The sequence below is a fragment of the Vidua macroura genome, chromosome 2, assembly GCF_024509145.1.
Source record: "Vidua macroura isolate BioBank_ID:100142 chromosome 2, ASM2450914v1, whole genome shotgun sequence".
Classification (NCBI taxonomy): domain Eukaryota; kingdom Metazoa; phylum Chordata; class Aves; order Passeriformes; family Viduidae; genus Vidua; species Vidua macroura.
In genome coordinates this window covers 28,817,007-28,832,525 of record NC_071572.1, presented here as the reverse complement: position 1 = coordinate 28,832,525, position 15,519 = coordinate 28,817,007, and the positions used below count along the sequence as shown (strand labels likewise).

Here is a 15,519-nt window from a genome sequence, read left to right as displayed (position 1 = left end):
CTGCAGACTAGTCCTTGCCTTTGTAAGTTATTTCTAACTTCTAATGAAAATACTGTGTGATCAGTTGATGATCGTTTTTATTTATTAATAGTCTGTAAAATTAAGTGTGTCTAATCAAAGAATGGGTCCCTTTTTAAAAGTGCAAGGTGGAATGCATTAGATCAGTGATACAAAAAAGCAGATGTTCTTTACTGTAGTAGGCCTTTCTTTAGGTACTCTAGGAAACAGGGACTTAAAAATTAAATTGACGAGGATTTTGAGGTGCAATCACTCCCAGCCACTGCAAGACACAGAAATCCTCTTGAGATATACATTTTCTCTGCATTTGTTTCCAAACTGTAATTCTGTTCTATGATTATAACAAAAAAAAAGACAGAAAAATTATTTGATATTTCAGTCTCTCAGGGTAGCTTCTGAATAATTGCATGCAAAGTGATCTATTAGGTATTTATTGAAAATAGTATTGCAAAGCACAAATGTGCATTTATTTTTTTCAGGAAGGTCATTTTTTAAAACATCCTTTGTAGCTGCTTCACTGACGTCCAGGGGTTTTTGCAATCCACACGGCACAGATTTTTTTGATTATGTAGATTTTTTTTTTTTTCCTCCTCTATTGCAGTTTCATATGCAAAGCATGCATCAGCCACATCCATGCTATCTCCTAAAGCAGTCATTCTGAAACCCAATCTGGGGACAGTGCAGACTAAATAAAATTTCATTTTGATTTGGCCTCCCGCTGAGAATGGGACTGCTTTGTTTCAGCCGACAGAACCAGCAAGCCAGAAAGGTATGTCCTGTTTTGCATGGCTGATGGTGTGACTTGAGGATCACAATCAGCCCGTTCATGCTCTCAGGGTTCGGCATCTCATCCACATCCTGTACTGTCTTTCTCTTTTCCTTGCCATTTGCTTTCCTTCTGTGCCGCCTGCCGTCTACCTGCAGGGCAAAGCTATGGCAGACCCTCACACTATTGTTTACTTTGGCATATGTTTAATAGCTGCATGGCTGTTTCAGGGTAGGGTTTGTCTATTCCCCCCCCACCCCTTCCCTCCCGCCCCCTTCCCCCTTCGCCTTTGTTTTTTCCCTTCCCTATCCACATTCACTTTCTTTATTTTCTAGGTGTTGAATACACAAATACTGACTTAACACAAAATTATGTAAGTACCGCTTGCAGTGCTTCAGAGATTTTACTAGGAGATCCGTAATGCAGAATTTTATTGTGAATCTCAGGAAACATTTAACAGCTTTGAAGGACTTCAGTTTTCATAGCCCTTTAGAGATGTTTAGGCAGAAAAGCAGTCACGCACTACAGTTAGTAGGAAAAAAAATAAAAACACTCTTAAGAAAGGGTCTGGCTGCTTTGCCATCTTCACGTGCCTTGCAGTTACAGCTGCAGTGTTTGGCATGGGGAATATCAGTAAATATTTCTTTATCTAAATATTAGTATTTATCTCACAGCCAGTTTGCATTACAAGAGAGAATGTACAGAACTTTCCTTGCTGCTGCATGCTCCATCATAACGGAGGAGGTGCTGGCACTGGGGGGTGACCTCTGTTTTAGCCTCTGGACCATCTTTTAGACAGGGCACAAGGGCCTCTGAAAGACTCCTTATGATACAAACTTACTCCTCAAAAGTGTATTTCTCTGATAAAGCTGTGCTATCCCCTGTCTGTGATTATTTTTTTGGGGGGGAGGGAAAGTTTTTAATGTGAAATAAAATTAGCATAAAATTTACCTCAAACAAAGGACAGATTTTAGTTTTGCTTACAGTTTATTTTAGTATGGATAATGTCCTGTTTTCTTAGTAAGGTAGACTAGAATTATAACTCCAAAGAAAAATTCAATTCTTAATAAAATAAAAATTAAAAACTAGCATGTTTTATAGAGTACTGACATCATATGCAAATTTATATTTTCATGGTGATTTACAGACACAAAATTATGATTTTTGTGTGCAACATGACTTTGTGCTGGGTGATATTAGTAACAGCAAATTATTCAGCAAAGTCTTATGGAATGTAGATGGTCAATTGCAACACTCTCTGCATAGCTTAGCAACTTTTCTTCCCAGCTTTTATATGTTACTTCAACTCCACACCTTTCACTAGTTTCTGAATCTGCAAAATGACCAAGGATGCAGGCCTATGGCAAAACCACACACATCCTTGCATGGCAGAGTTTTGTGACTTGAGAATTCTCTTTTTTCCTAGCTTGGTTAATTAAAAAATTAAAAAAAAAATACTAAACAAATAAATAAATATGTGAGTTGGGGAATGAAGGCAGATCCAACCAAAGTTTGGAGGAAAAGAGGTAAAAATAAGTTTACTCATTGGCCTCCATGTAAGGGAGGGTATGCCAAAGCTGAGTTTCAGCTACATCCATTCACCTTGATAAACCACTACAGGATTTTCTGTACCTGGCAGGATCCAGCCCTGCATGTTTTGTTATTCAGAGATATTTATAAAGTCAAAGGGAGGTCAGGAAAAACTTAAAGAAGCTATCTGTAGTGATGTCACATTTTCTTTAAAAAAATTGAGGTTGTAGAGAAACTACAGAGCAGCTAAATTTATAAGAAACAAGAGCTACAGCTTTTTAAAAATATATCAGTTCTGTGGGATTTCACTCAGTATCTCTAATCCTCCTGCTTCACCCCTCAGGTATGATTGGGAAGTTTTCCAAGTTACCACTTCTGCATGTTAATCAGAGTTTACAAAAATGAGTTCCAACTTTATATTTACCATAATTTCATTTTAACAAATAAATACAAGATTTAAGAGAAGCTAAAATCAGTATTTTATGACAGAATTTCCCAGTTTATTTATGTCAGAACTCAGAGTTCTGGCAAGATTTTTGTTCCACAGAGTATTTTACATTATGACGATAGCTGAATTGAAATTAAAAATAGATTAAATAAATGTTTACACATGTATGAGTTGAAAATATATGACATTTTTTATGTGAAATATTTAGGGACATTAACAGAAGTATTGTGTCTTTATTTGTGGGGATGTACTACTTTTTATACTAGTGATATTCATTATGATAAAGTAATCTTAACTCCAGAATGTGCTTACTGTTCTGGATAGCTTTTTTTATTAATTATCTAACTGTTGTATTTAACCAGGAATTAATGCAAACTTTATTCTGGTGCTCTTAGGAAATCAGAGTTCCTTTTTTAGATTGGTTTATTAGAGCTATATCTTGCAGTCATGTTCTGGATAACTAAAAGAAGTGAGTGGGTTTTGGAAGCTAGTTTTGCATTTATCACTTCCACAGAAAGAAAAATGTAAAAATATCAGCCCAAAGTCTAGAAACAAAGACTTCATTCTTTCATAGACATATAAGGTTGCTGTCAGTGGACTTCTTGGAGCTCTTTCTTCTATAACCTATCTGTAATTCACTATAATTGGGGAAAAAAAAAAAAAGAAAAAAAAAAAAAAAACCACAACCAACCAAACAAAAAAACCAACCAAACAAACCAAACCCAATAAACCAAAGCAAACCGAACCAAAAACCAAGTTCTCGGGCATGTAATAGATTTACTTTACATATACAGGTATGCAAATTGGCTCCACAATGCTACATACATATATATATATATGTATAAATGTCTTTGTACAAATCCAGAGAATGAGAGAGAGAGGGATGAAGGACACTGTCCAAAGATCCTGGGACCCTTCAATGTCGCATGGACAAGTGTTGCTACTGTGACAAAATCCTGTATGACCTGTGCATTTGCTGATCTCCAGCCTATCTGAGTTTCTCAGAAACTTCACAGCTGATTGTCTCAGGAAATTCTGGAACCAGTTCATGGTTGTCCAATGTTAGTATCTGCTTAAAAACTGTCTGAGGTCAGTAGGATCACACATGAAAATCTGACTGCAAGATCAGGACCTAAAGTTTTGATAGTAGCCCTTTGGCCGAGCGAAAACTAACTAACAAACTTGGGGAGAAAGGTGGCAGAATTCTGTCATAACACTGGACTTGGAACCTGCCAGCAGAATTAATAGGCAGCTCATTCTCATTGAACTAAAACTCCTCATACTGATGTTCTTGCTTTATACACCTGATTTGACCAACACCAATAAAAAAGGTCTAAAAAACTGGGAGAAGATACTATAAAATTGCATCTCAAAGGGCAATTGACTAGCAGCAGATACTATAAAATTATATATCAAAGGAAAGCAGTAATATCCTGTCAGCAAGTATGAGCATAGGAAACCATTGTGCTCACAGTCGTATAGGGTTAAGAAGCAGAATTGCTTTACTCTGGGGTATTTTTACCCAATCTCCTTAGATATAATAAAAGCTAAACTCAAAGCTAGATTTTTTTTTTTTTTAAAGAGAAAAGTTAATCACAGACTTACTGATGAAGTTCACCAAAGTAACAAAATGTTAAAAAAATTAATGCCATTGCTTAGCCCTTCATTTGAAAATGTTTCAGGCTTACAGAAAGTTGCATTTCTTGTTCACAAAAAAGCAAAGCAGGGCTTTCTTAGCTTTAAGGATGTATTCTCTACTACAGAAGGTATTCTTCCTATAATTATTGTTTTAAATAAAAATTTAATAAAACAATCTCAGAAGCCGATCAAATGTCTGAATGTAAATTAAAAATGAGCTTTGGACCAAAGCTAAAACAACAGACACAACAAGCTGACATTAAGTTTTTTTAGGAGTAGAGGCAGAATGAAAGCTTAGCCCAGCAGCTACTGAGAAATCTAATATTTCCTGAGTAGGGAGAGAAGAAAGTTTGGAAACTGTAGGAAAACATGGACCAGAAAATCATGTTATTTCTAACCTATACACCCCACTGGGATTTCCACCACTGGGATGACCTTCTCAGAAAAAAGCTACACCCAGGTAAACTGCTTCTAAGAAGTACATTTTGACAGATATTCAAAAAACAGATGTGCTGGCAATGCACATCTTGAAAGATTTTCTAAACAAAAATGTATAATGGCCTCCCATGTAACTGGGAATATAAATGTGTCAAATGTTACTGATTACATTAAAAATAAAATAGAAAATGTGTATTAGTCAACTATTTATCAGTCTTTTCTTATTAAACCTTGAAAGAATATTTTTGTCTACAAAATAAGGGTTAGATGGAAGAAATTACTAGTGAATGTCTAATGGGTGTTATATAGACCAGAAATGGATTACAGATTAATAGAAGAATCCTCTCCTTCATTAAGTGTTCTTTACCCGATGGGGGTGGAGAAGGTTAGGTTATAGCAGCATTATGTCCTCACAATAAAAATACATTTAATCTCCTAGTGTCTACTGCAATTGGTAATTCATTGTATATAATTTTCTTTATTTTTGAAACCCTCTCCATCCACCAGCTGTCTGACAAAAACAAGCATGAAACATTCTGAAAATAAACTTTTGAAATTATTTGCATTCAATGGGAAAATTCCACTACTAAAAGAGTATTCATTAACTTTTTCTAGTGATGGACAAATCTCAGAAGATTCAGATGGTTGTTTCAGACATGTATAACAATATCAATGTTTGTCTACAGTGTTTCAAAAAATTGTCTCTGTCCTCATTTTATCTAGGAACCTCCAAATAATCAGAATTTTAGCTGTTCATTAATGATGTCTAGTTTTACTTCTGCCCCCTCCTCAGGTTCCTTTACTTCATCAAGCAGAGCAATATTTCCTCATAGGTGACAGACTACATTTCAGAGGAAATTAATTCCTTTTGCAATACATGTTTCTTCCAGAAGTAACCCACAAAATCTTGATGCAGAAAGCAGCAACAGGAGGTACTAAGAAACATTTTCATCCATAGGTTTCTTTGGTTGGCTGGTTGGTTGGTTGGTTGGTTGTTTTTCTTCTCTCTCCCCTGAATAAAAATTTGCCTAGGTATGTGTAGTGTTCTTACTTCTGTGTAGGTACCAAAAGGTGATTTTTGCACCTTAAAATGGGAACAAGAGAGGAAAAGCCACAGGAATATTTACAGTATTCTTACAATCTCTCCTTTTTTTCAAATGGGAAATCCAAAGTAAACCAACCATCACAACAAAACAAAACAAAAAATATTACCCAATAATTCCTCTAAAGGATATGGCTAAATAAGATCTAACACTGTCTCAGTTCTTTTGGTCATACTGTAAATTATAAATAGATTTTTATCTAATAGAACTGAAACCTTGGAGCTATTTTTAGTGGGTTGAGGGGGAGAGAAGGGATCTGATTTTCTGCGATTCTTCTCTCTCTCTCTTTTTTTTTTTTTTTAATTAAGACATTCAGTTGAAGTCCAAATTTGCACTTTAGGGAGGTAAGACAAAAAGACTAAAAGATATTTTAGTAGGATCAGCTAAACTGGCAAAATAGATCTGGGTGTTAGCAGGTTAAGAATGATAACTCACCTTAAGGTCCCTAAAAATAGAAGTGAAAGAAGCACATCAGTAGTGAAGAGCAAGGGGGCCAGAACAAAATTCTAAAGATCCCCATAATTAACTGGCAGAGGGTCATATGAACACTTATTAAAATGCAACAAAGCACAACGGGGTGTCTCAAAGATGAAGTTTCAATCTCAGCTGTGAATTTCTTGGTTTTCTCAGCTCTAGCCAGGCCTGCCATGTTATTCTAATAAGTACTTTTCTCTACATAATACCTTTGAGAATTTGGGGAGAATATTTATATTAAAGGGTTAAGAGGGCAGTTTATAGACAATTCAGGGGACAAGACTCCTTAGAAAGTATAGGAAGAATGATATTATGGTGATATTTTAAGATGCATCTGTATCTGATATTGGAATGCTGTGAGACCAATGCATCGATTTACCTTCTGGTTTCAAAGGCAACATTAAGTCTTCAGTAAGAAATGGTGTTTCCCAGAGCAATATCCCTATCTTACCCTAATGCTGCTAAATACTATACATTGTCAAATCCTCCTTTTACAGTGTGAATACAATATTCTTTAGCTGCCCCTGTCAAATAATTTCAATGAGGAAAAATATATGTCCAGGCAGCAAAAGAAAAAAAGAATTTAAAAGAATTTTATTATTTTCTTGGACATAAATATTGCTTTTTTAGCACAAACCACACTGTGTCTTAAACATAAAGTCCATCTAATTTCACTGACTTTAACACCATTCTAATTTGGCTGATCTCTTTTGAGTTTGGATTAAAAAGTGTTGCTGGAATTGGTTGATTAAAGATAACTGAAGCCAGAGAGAGTTGTGGGAACCTCTGAGACGCAGGAGATCTGAAGGGGACAGGACAAAGGTAGGGCAGGAGGAGGATGAATACTTCCTCACTTTTAAGAGCAGAGGGAAAATTGCACTTCATTTCCTAACACTCAGACACGTTGTATGCTATATGTTTGATATATTGGCTATTGAAAGTTTTTGGAATGGAGTATAGCCCAGGGTACATTGTTACATCATGATTTACAGGTGTTTTCTCATATCATGATATGTTGGCAAAGCTGAAGAATATTATGAGTAGCTGATCTGGCTGAAGTCCTGAAATTCACTGCTTCATAGCAGTGTAAGTTTCTTAGGGTATTTAAGACCAGCAGGCCTTTCTTTATCCCAGGAGTATTTTGAAGTGCAGTACTGTTTATCTGCCCATATGTAGGAGGAGTTTTTTGGTTTTGTTTTTTTTTCTTTTCTTTTTTTCTTTAATAAGTAAGATTATGGCATCTAGGATTTTGTAATTCCTTCATATATTATTTAAGTTTTCTTTACATATGTGCATACCCCCACACACATATTTACCACTTGGAGGACAAGTTGGATAAAGCAGAAGTGTAATATCACACCTCCGCTCTCCCGAATGAAGGACTGGCCGTCAGCAGATACCTAAAATGCTATTTACTCGCTGGAACACAAAGAGCAAAATGCTCTAGAGGCAGCTGTCAATAATCTGGCCTCAGATCCTCATTGCTGGGTGACTCCTAGTTCTCTTGCAGTCACAACTCAAGCAGCAGTATTGTGGTACACTGACAAACAGGATCCTAATCTTCCAAAACCCTACCTTCCCTACCCATTATGTTAAAAGGCATTCAAGTAAACTCTGCCCCCAAATGTCTAACCGCAGCCCATGATGAATGTGGTGTGCAGTTTTCTAGTGGGAAAAGTAGGGGTTGTAAGTTGTTTAAAATGGGCTGGTTTTTGCTTCAGTGAAGGAGGAAGTGAACTAGGAGAATAGGAGGAAATGAGAGAAACAGTCATGAGAAGGGTCCCAAAACAAAGCAGAGACAAAAAGCCTTGGGAGATAGAATTGATTATGTGTGTTAAAATAAAAGAAATCTAGTGAAGGGAAACTTTTTGCTCTAACTTCTCATATGATTAAGGGGACAGAATTTTGTGCAATCTTTCTACCAGGTTTGCATCAAAGGTTATACTGCACTTGTTTTGGCCAGTCCTCAAAGGCTGCCGGCCTACGGGAACACGAGTATTTGGGAATCCACTTGAACCAGAGATTCACAAACACCTCTCTGAAATTCACCTCTTCTCTATATCACTTGTGCATTTTCTGATCAAAAGAGAGATCTTCTCCTCACCCTTCTGCTTCTTTCTGTGAATCTTTCTCATCTTTGCTTCAGGTTATCTAAGAAGGATGCAATTAAAGAAGAAAGAGGAAAGAGACAAGTCCTTGTGCGGTTCTGCTAAGCACAAGAACCACAGGTGCGGTTGCAGCATGAGGCTCATGAAATCAACATTCATTACTTCACGTGGATGGAGTGGATTTCATGTCAGTTTGCTCTCAGAGTTTCCAAAAGCACATTAGAAACCAAGAAAGATTCTCTTATCATGGAGTGGTTCCTGAAATTAGTATTGTAATAAAAGCACCTTCCTGAGTCAAGATTCTGGAAAGTCTGTCAATTTTGTTTGCAACCCTAGAATAGGACAATCTTACCTAATTTCCTTGAGTAGAAATGCAGATTTCCTCCAATATTTTCAGTTTCCCCTGACTCTCTGGTTGTATTCTACCTTCATATGAGACAACAAAATATCCTTCACACTACTTTCATCAAAAAGCTCATTATCTCCTAATCCTCTGCTGGTCCTCACCAGTATCTCAGCTCTAGATATATTTATACACGTTGGTTTTCATTGATCCTAACCTACTTTTTTTTGCCTAGGTTTTCTCTCCACAGTGCCCAATGATGCCTTTGATAGTCACGTTCTTTGAAAATCCATTATGCATTTAAAAAATTTGAATCCCCAACCCTGCAAAATGACTGATATGTTTTCCTGTTCTAAGCAAAACTCATGGACATTAATAATTTTATCAGTATTTCAAGGCATTCACAATTCATAAAGATAAAGCAATGAGCTACCACATAGAAATCTTGGAAAAACAGCTCCTTGTTATGCACAGGCGACCTGTATAGCACTATGATCTGTAGACCCAGTGATCCTAGACAAACTTGTTATGTCAGACATGGACCACATACCCTCTCTGCCATGGTAGCCTGACTTCTTTGATCTCCGAGGCAAATCACAATTTTCCTGCAAGGAATAGGTAAATCTTAGTTGAAGCTCTTCCTCTAGCCCAGGTTTATTCATAGAAAGAGAGAAACTATAACACACGAGCCATGCCATGTGGCAGGTGCAGGGCATTAAAGATAAGTGGAAGTCTTGACTGAGTACAAGTCTCCCATAAGGCATGCTTTCCTGAAAAATTCCTTTCTCGGCTGTTTTCCATCCCCATAATCTCTGCTTCAGTCTGCAGAAGAATTCAAAGCACTGTTTGTCTTTCAAGCCAGAAAGAAGTCCACAGTGCAAACTCTCAATAACTGGTTTGTCAAAGCACAGAACCCCTCCTCTGAGATTTCAGGTTCCTTCCTGTCCTCCTGGAGCACAAATTCACCAGCATCCCATCTATTCGGTTTGCACTGAGCAACTTCCTAGCAGATGCTTGTAAGTAGAAGGAGAACAATCCTGGGAAAGTCATCCAGAGGGCTTGGCTACTTCACAGAAGGAAATTTCCAGGGAGAATTAATTTCCTGGTCCTTTTCCTGTCAGTCAAACAGGATTCCCTCAGCAATAGGATATCACCTCCCCACACTGAAATGAGGGTGCATATTTTTGGAAGGTCCATTAAACTTGCTTTTCATTAATGGCTTTCATTAGTGGCTGGTCTCTGTAGCTCTCACACAAACAATTTCTCACTATCTATTCATATTATATAGCACAACTTAGAAACACAGGAAACAGGACTCTCTTCATCAGTTAGTCCATCTAAATAGCAGGACCTTGAATGTGCCCAAAAGATATCTGCATGAGTTGTCTTTGAAATCTCCCAGCGGTGGAGATCCCACAGTCTCCTCAGGTGAGGTGAGTGTTCTTCCCTAGTGCTTAACTTTCCTTACAATTACATTTTTTTCCTAATGTTTAACCTAAATCCCTCTTGCTATGACTCAAAGCTATTATTTCTTGTCCTATCCACATTGGGCTTGTCATACAGATTATTCACTTTCTCTTACATATCTCTCAGCTTCTATTATTTCTTGCTCATTCTTCTTTACTTTTAGATAGAATAACTACAATGCCCTCAATTTTCATTCAGAGGTCTTGCTTTCTGGCCATTCTCATTCTCTTCTGACGTCTGGTCTCCAAATATTTCACATCTGTTTTTAAGGACAGTAGTCAAAAGTAGACAGCACATCACTGGAAATGTCCCTGGTTTGCAAGCAGAACTCAAATGGTGGTTATGTTCTTTCTTCCTTGAGAAAAAGGTCTTTTATTTGGTTTAATCCACAGTGCATCTGCTCTTCTGGCTGTAAAGGGTTGCTACCTAATAGCAGTTGGATTTTTAAGACACTGTTTAGGCAGTTAAGGAATGGCTTTTTAACATTTTTAGCATTTTAAACGCTCTCCAAGCACTTCTTGCGGGATTTTGTAATTATTAAAATTTGTGATACAAGTGTAAAGAAGAGAAATATTATTGTTGTCGTTTTTCCAATGAAGAGGTTGCAGGTCTTGAAAATGTTCTTTGCAAAGGTATATTTCTTCTTGCACCTTGTGAAAAGAAAAAGCATTGCTGGATTCCTCTGTACAGGATCCTGCAATGCATTTGAATTCTTCTTCCACAAAACATGATTATTCAATGAGTGTGTTCATAGTGCAGATTTTCAAGCCAAGTCTCTCTTCTTAAGGGCTCTCAAAGGTGCTTAACTGTAAGCTCATATGATTAATATTTTGTTCATTTCTGCATTTTCCATTTAAGTACCTAAGTTTTGGTCTTTCAATGTACTCCAGCACACTTTGCCAAATTCTTTATCCCTCTTGGGAGTGTTAGTCAAGGAGAAAGACAGGATAGCAGCTGGAGAAGATAGGACCAGGAAAGATCCTGAGGGAGAGGCTTCAACACTGAGCAGAGATAAGCAGAACTATCCATCTTTAGGTCCTACCAGATTCAGAACATGGATTTTTTCCAAGTTTTCTTAGTTTACAGTATCACTCTGATGTCAGCAAACACCTGAAACCCACTTCTGTCTTACTTCCCTCTTGTGGCTGATCCACGAAAAAAAATTGGTAATCTGCTATTGCTACTGGGTTTTCAACAGCTCAAATGAGAGAGGTCTTCATTCTGCAGCAGAGGTTTCCAGCTTCAAAAGGACACATGTACAAATCAGAATGATTCTGTCTAACCTCATTTGTGCCATGACTAATTTCTTTTTCCTTTTCTTTTTAATCTTAATTTATGTGTTCAATGCATTATGTGAACAGATATGCATTGTAAAATGTGCTGTGACATCAATTTCCAGGACTGCTAGGGTTTCTGCACATGGTGCAATCTGGTGCTTTAGTGGCATGTTCTCGTGTGACATAAATTGAAATCACAGTGGGCCATAATGCAGCACAACAGGTGCATCAAAATGTTTTAAATGGTTTCTATTTTTTTTTAATCAAGTCAGAATCAAGAACAATGGCAGCCACTAAATTGCTTCTGCGTAGCAGCTGGAAAGAGAGGATCAAGGAGAGGATGCTTTTTGCTATTTGCAACAGGGTGCAAATGCAGTTGTGCAGTGTAAACCACATATTTTTTTTCTTTCATGTGCTGTGATAAAAGTAGTTTTCTTACCAGTATAACATGTTTCATTAATACAATGTTTAAATAATTAAATACATCAACTCTGGAGGCGATGGCTAAGATAAAAGTTTGTAGGCAATCCATTACTGTGATCAGACAGTGCTTCTTAAAACCCATGGAGATACAATTTAGTAATTTAACTTCTGAAGTCAGTTGTTTAATAAACTATTACATTTTAATATGGTTTTGTTCTTGTCAAAGGGAATGATTCATTTCCCCTCTGTCAATTGTTCCAGCTGAAGTTATTAGTGGTTCCAGGGTTGAGGGGGTGCGGGGTTCCTGTTTGAATATCACTACTGTGCTGTTCCCTTTCTCTAGACATTACCACTGGAACGTTACATGAGTGATCTTTAGTGGTTATAATTATTTTGTAGGCAAAGCAACTGTGATCATTTCTGTCTTCAATATTGATATATTTCATTAAGTTTAATTCTGTTGGCAGAGAGTAAGATACTGGTTAAAGGGAAAATATAATTAGTTGTACTAGGATTAAATGTATATTAGTACAGTGTAATAATGGATGTACCAGAAAGAAACCTGGCAAAACAATTAAATGAGGGAATATAGCAGTAGATAAACTAAACAATACCTCTGCTGCTGAGTTTTTCACAGTTTTAACAACCTTTGTTTGCTCCAGTTTCAGTATGATCCTCTCATTCATTTTCCTTTATTAGAAAACAAAAAGCTTTTGTAAGAAACATATTCCTAAAAAAAAATGAAAGATGTGTTTCTATTTATTTTGTATCTCCCTTTCTATGAAGATTTTAGTTATGTAACGTTGGGGTGTACGTTTAGTATTGTCTGCTGGACTCCTTCTGCAAGTTGCTGATAAAACTGATAAAACAGTGTTAGAGACAGAGTTGGTAATCAGTTAGATCATTTTCCATATGCCCATCCATTACTGATAGCAATCAAGGGTGGTGAACATTTCCATGCTACTTGTGCACAGAACAGCCCAGGGAGCAAAGAGCGGGATAGCAGGACCTGCTGTGCCTTGTGCCGATCATTGCGACTCACCTGCTGTGGAGACTGTCATAGTGCAGGGTGACAGGTCTGTGAAGATTAGGGAGCAAGGGCCTCTCCACAAGCATTTGCTTATCACTAGCCTTGGTGACACATGGGATTATTTGTGGCCAAGTCCTCAACCACAGCACTTACAGTTCTGAGATAAAAAGCACGCACCAGGGTCCCCACCGCCTCTCCAGCTGAGATGGAAATTGGCATTATTTGAAATTCAAGGAGTTTTTACTGTACACAGGAATAATCCAAATGTGGAACGGGATTTGTTATTAACTGTAAATCCCCTTTCCCTTAGGAAAACCAGAGTAAATGCAGGAAATAAGCTCCCATTTATATACCATAGAGACAATGCTTCATTGTCACTTATATTTTAAAGTCACAAGTGAAAAGTAAATGGAAAGTGGGAGCAAATATCAAGGTGTCAGTGGCATTGATCCTTCCACAGTGCAGTCAATAGAAATTTTGTGGCTTACTTGCAACCAATGAGAGACAGCTTACATATAGAGGATATTTGATGGTTTATTCCTTAGAACATGTGTTAGTCTGTAGCCAAGTCAAAAAGGAAGGGGAAAGATTTCACTTCTTTTTTTTACTATTAGCTCTACAAATTTCATATTTATTTACTCTTTACATTGCAGTATTTCAATAAACTTTTAAATATTTCTTCAAACACACAAGTAGGAACCTATGTTAAAGTAATTCCAAGAGTACATTCCCAGAATGCCTGAAGGTTATTTTTACTAGATACTTATGAGGCAAGCAAGATTTTAAAAAGGAGCTACAAAGAGGATACTACAGAAATTTTGTTCAGTCCAGCTTAACTCCATTATCAGCAAGTTTTCCCTCACCTGGGAGCATTCCCAAAAACATTATTCTCCCCCAGATATGTGCAAACTCTCAGGAAAATAATAACTTTATTTCCTTGGATTTATTTCTTCTTTTTAAATTTTATTTGAGACTGCATAAGCCATAGCCTGCCTGGGGTCCCACATGGCAAAAGCTGTCCTGGTTCTCTCTGTATCCTGATACAGAATTTATTGCAGATATAGTATATGTTTTCAAACTCACATAGACATTCTGGTCTCTACAAGTGGCCCTCAGCATTCCCCATTCCACTTTTCTACCATTTGTGTTTCAATTCATTTCCCTTTCCTTTGACAGTCCCATAATTTCAGCCTTTCAGGAGACCTTAGGCAGAATGCACTTGCTGTACAATTTTGTCTTCAGGCAAAGGGGCATCTTTTCTGTAACTGCACGAGTTACTGAACATGCCCCTTCCCACAGTGATAATATCTTTTTCTCTTTTTTGGACACTATCTCAAACTCTCTGACCCAGACATGCAACACCTAAATTGCACGCACTCTGCTGGTACTGAGTAAATCACACCGAGCATTTGTGTCCTAGGAATATTTGTTGATATCATTGTTCTCTTGTTAGGCGTGGTTTTATCCTATTTCTTGTTCCTGTGACTCTGCAGAACTGTGGGTATGCAACCTGTGGCATGCTGCAAAGAGTAAAAACCTATATTTATTTTAATATTATTATCTCCATTACTTTCTTGATATGCCCTATGAGTTCTTAAAAAAAACTGTTTTATTCATAAGAGAATGTAGGTGCAGGGAAAAGCTAGTTTGCTATCAGTATGCTAGTTAGTATGAGTGTCTGCCAAATTCTGTCTCCCTTTTTTCCAAACTGACTTCAGATATATACATGTAAATTTTACCAAACTCCTATACCATGCATTTGTAACACTAGAGGTGTTTAGTGTGTTTACAACAGCAAAAGCTTCCTTGTTTTGCACAAAGTGGAGACATAAGAAGCAGTGGTGTTCTTGATACCTATGCATGATGGTATCCTAGCCACTGGCATAATAGAAGCATCAGATAAAATAATAATACTCAAATGATGTTTGCAAAGTTGAGCTCGTAAATGTCAAAGGTGATTTGAAGTGGACAAGAGTGAGTCTTAACAAATCAAGTAGGGGCTGCTGGCGATTGTTTCTCTTCTCAGTTCTTATTGAAACTAATATTGGACAAATTGAAAGAGTGATTGCCTTAGAGCCTTTGCAATGTCTTCACCAATCTGTTGCCCATTTCCATAAAAAATGGGAGTGAAAATGGCAGCTGACTTCTTTTGACCTCTCTCAATTTCACAGGAGCTCCTGTCAGAGGCCTGAAAAAGCAGTTTTTCAAGAAGGCCATTATCTTTCATAGCAAGTTGAGTTGGCAGAGAAATTGAAAAATATCAGTCAAATAATCTATTTAAGCTTGGTCTTCAATATGCACTATGATGTGAATGGAAGCAAACTAGCAAAAGAAAAGAAAGATAAAAGATAAAAAAAAGAAAAAGCCCCCAAACCCCCCCTCAAAAAAAAAAAAAAAAAACACACAACAAAAAGCAAACAACAATAAACAAAAAAAACAGAAAACCAAAAACAAAC

At 37.1% G+C, this 15,519-nt stretch overlaps 1 long non-coding RNA gene across 2 annotated transcripts in view; it reads left to right on the top strand.

The window, feature by feature from the left end:
- The first annotated feature begins 627 nt into the window (after positions 1-627).
- LOC128803530 (uncharacterized) overlaps positions 628-15,519 on the top strand; it is a 104,743-nt gene continuing 89,851 nt past the window's right edge. The window contains exons 1-3 of one of the 2 annotated variants that reach the window (XR_008435743.1): positions 628-787; positions 1,120-1,157; positions 8,562-8,688. This is a non-coding gene — a long non-coding RNA (uncharacterized LOC128803530). Of the gene's footprint in view, positions 788-1,119; positions 1,158-8,561; positions 8,689-15,519 lie in introns of those variants that run through there. The other variant, XR_008435742.1, reaches the window with a different exon arrangement.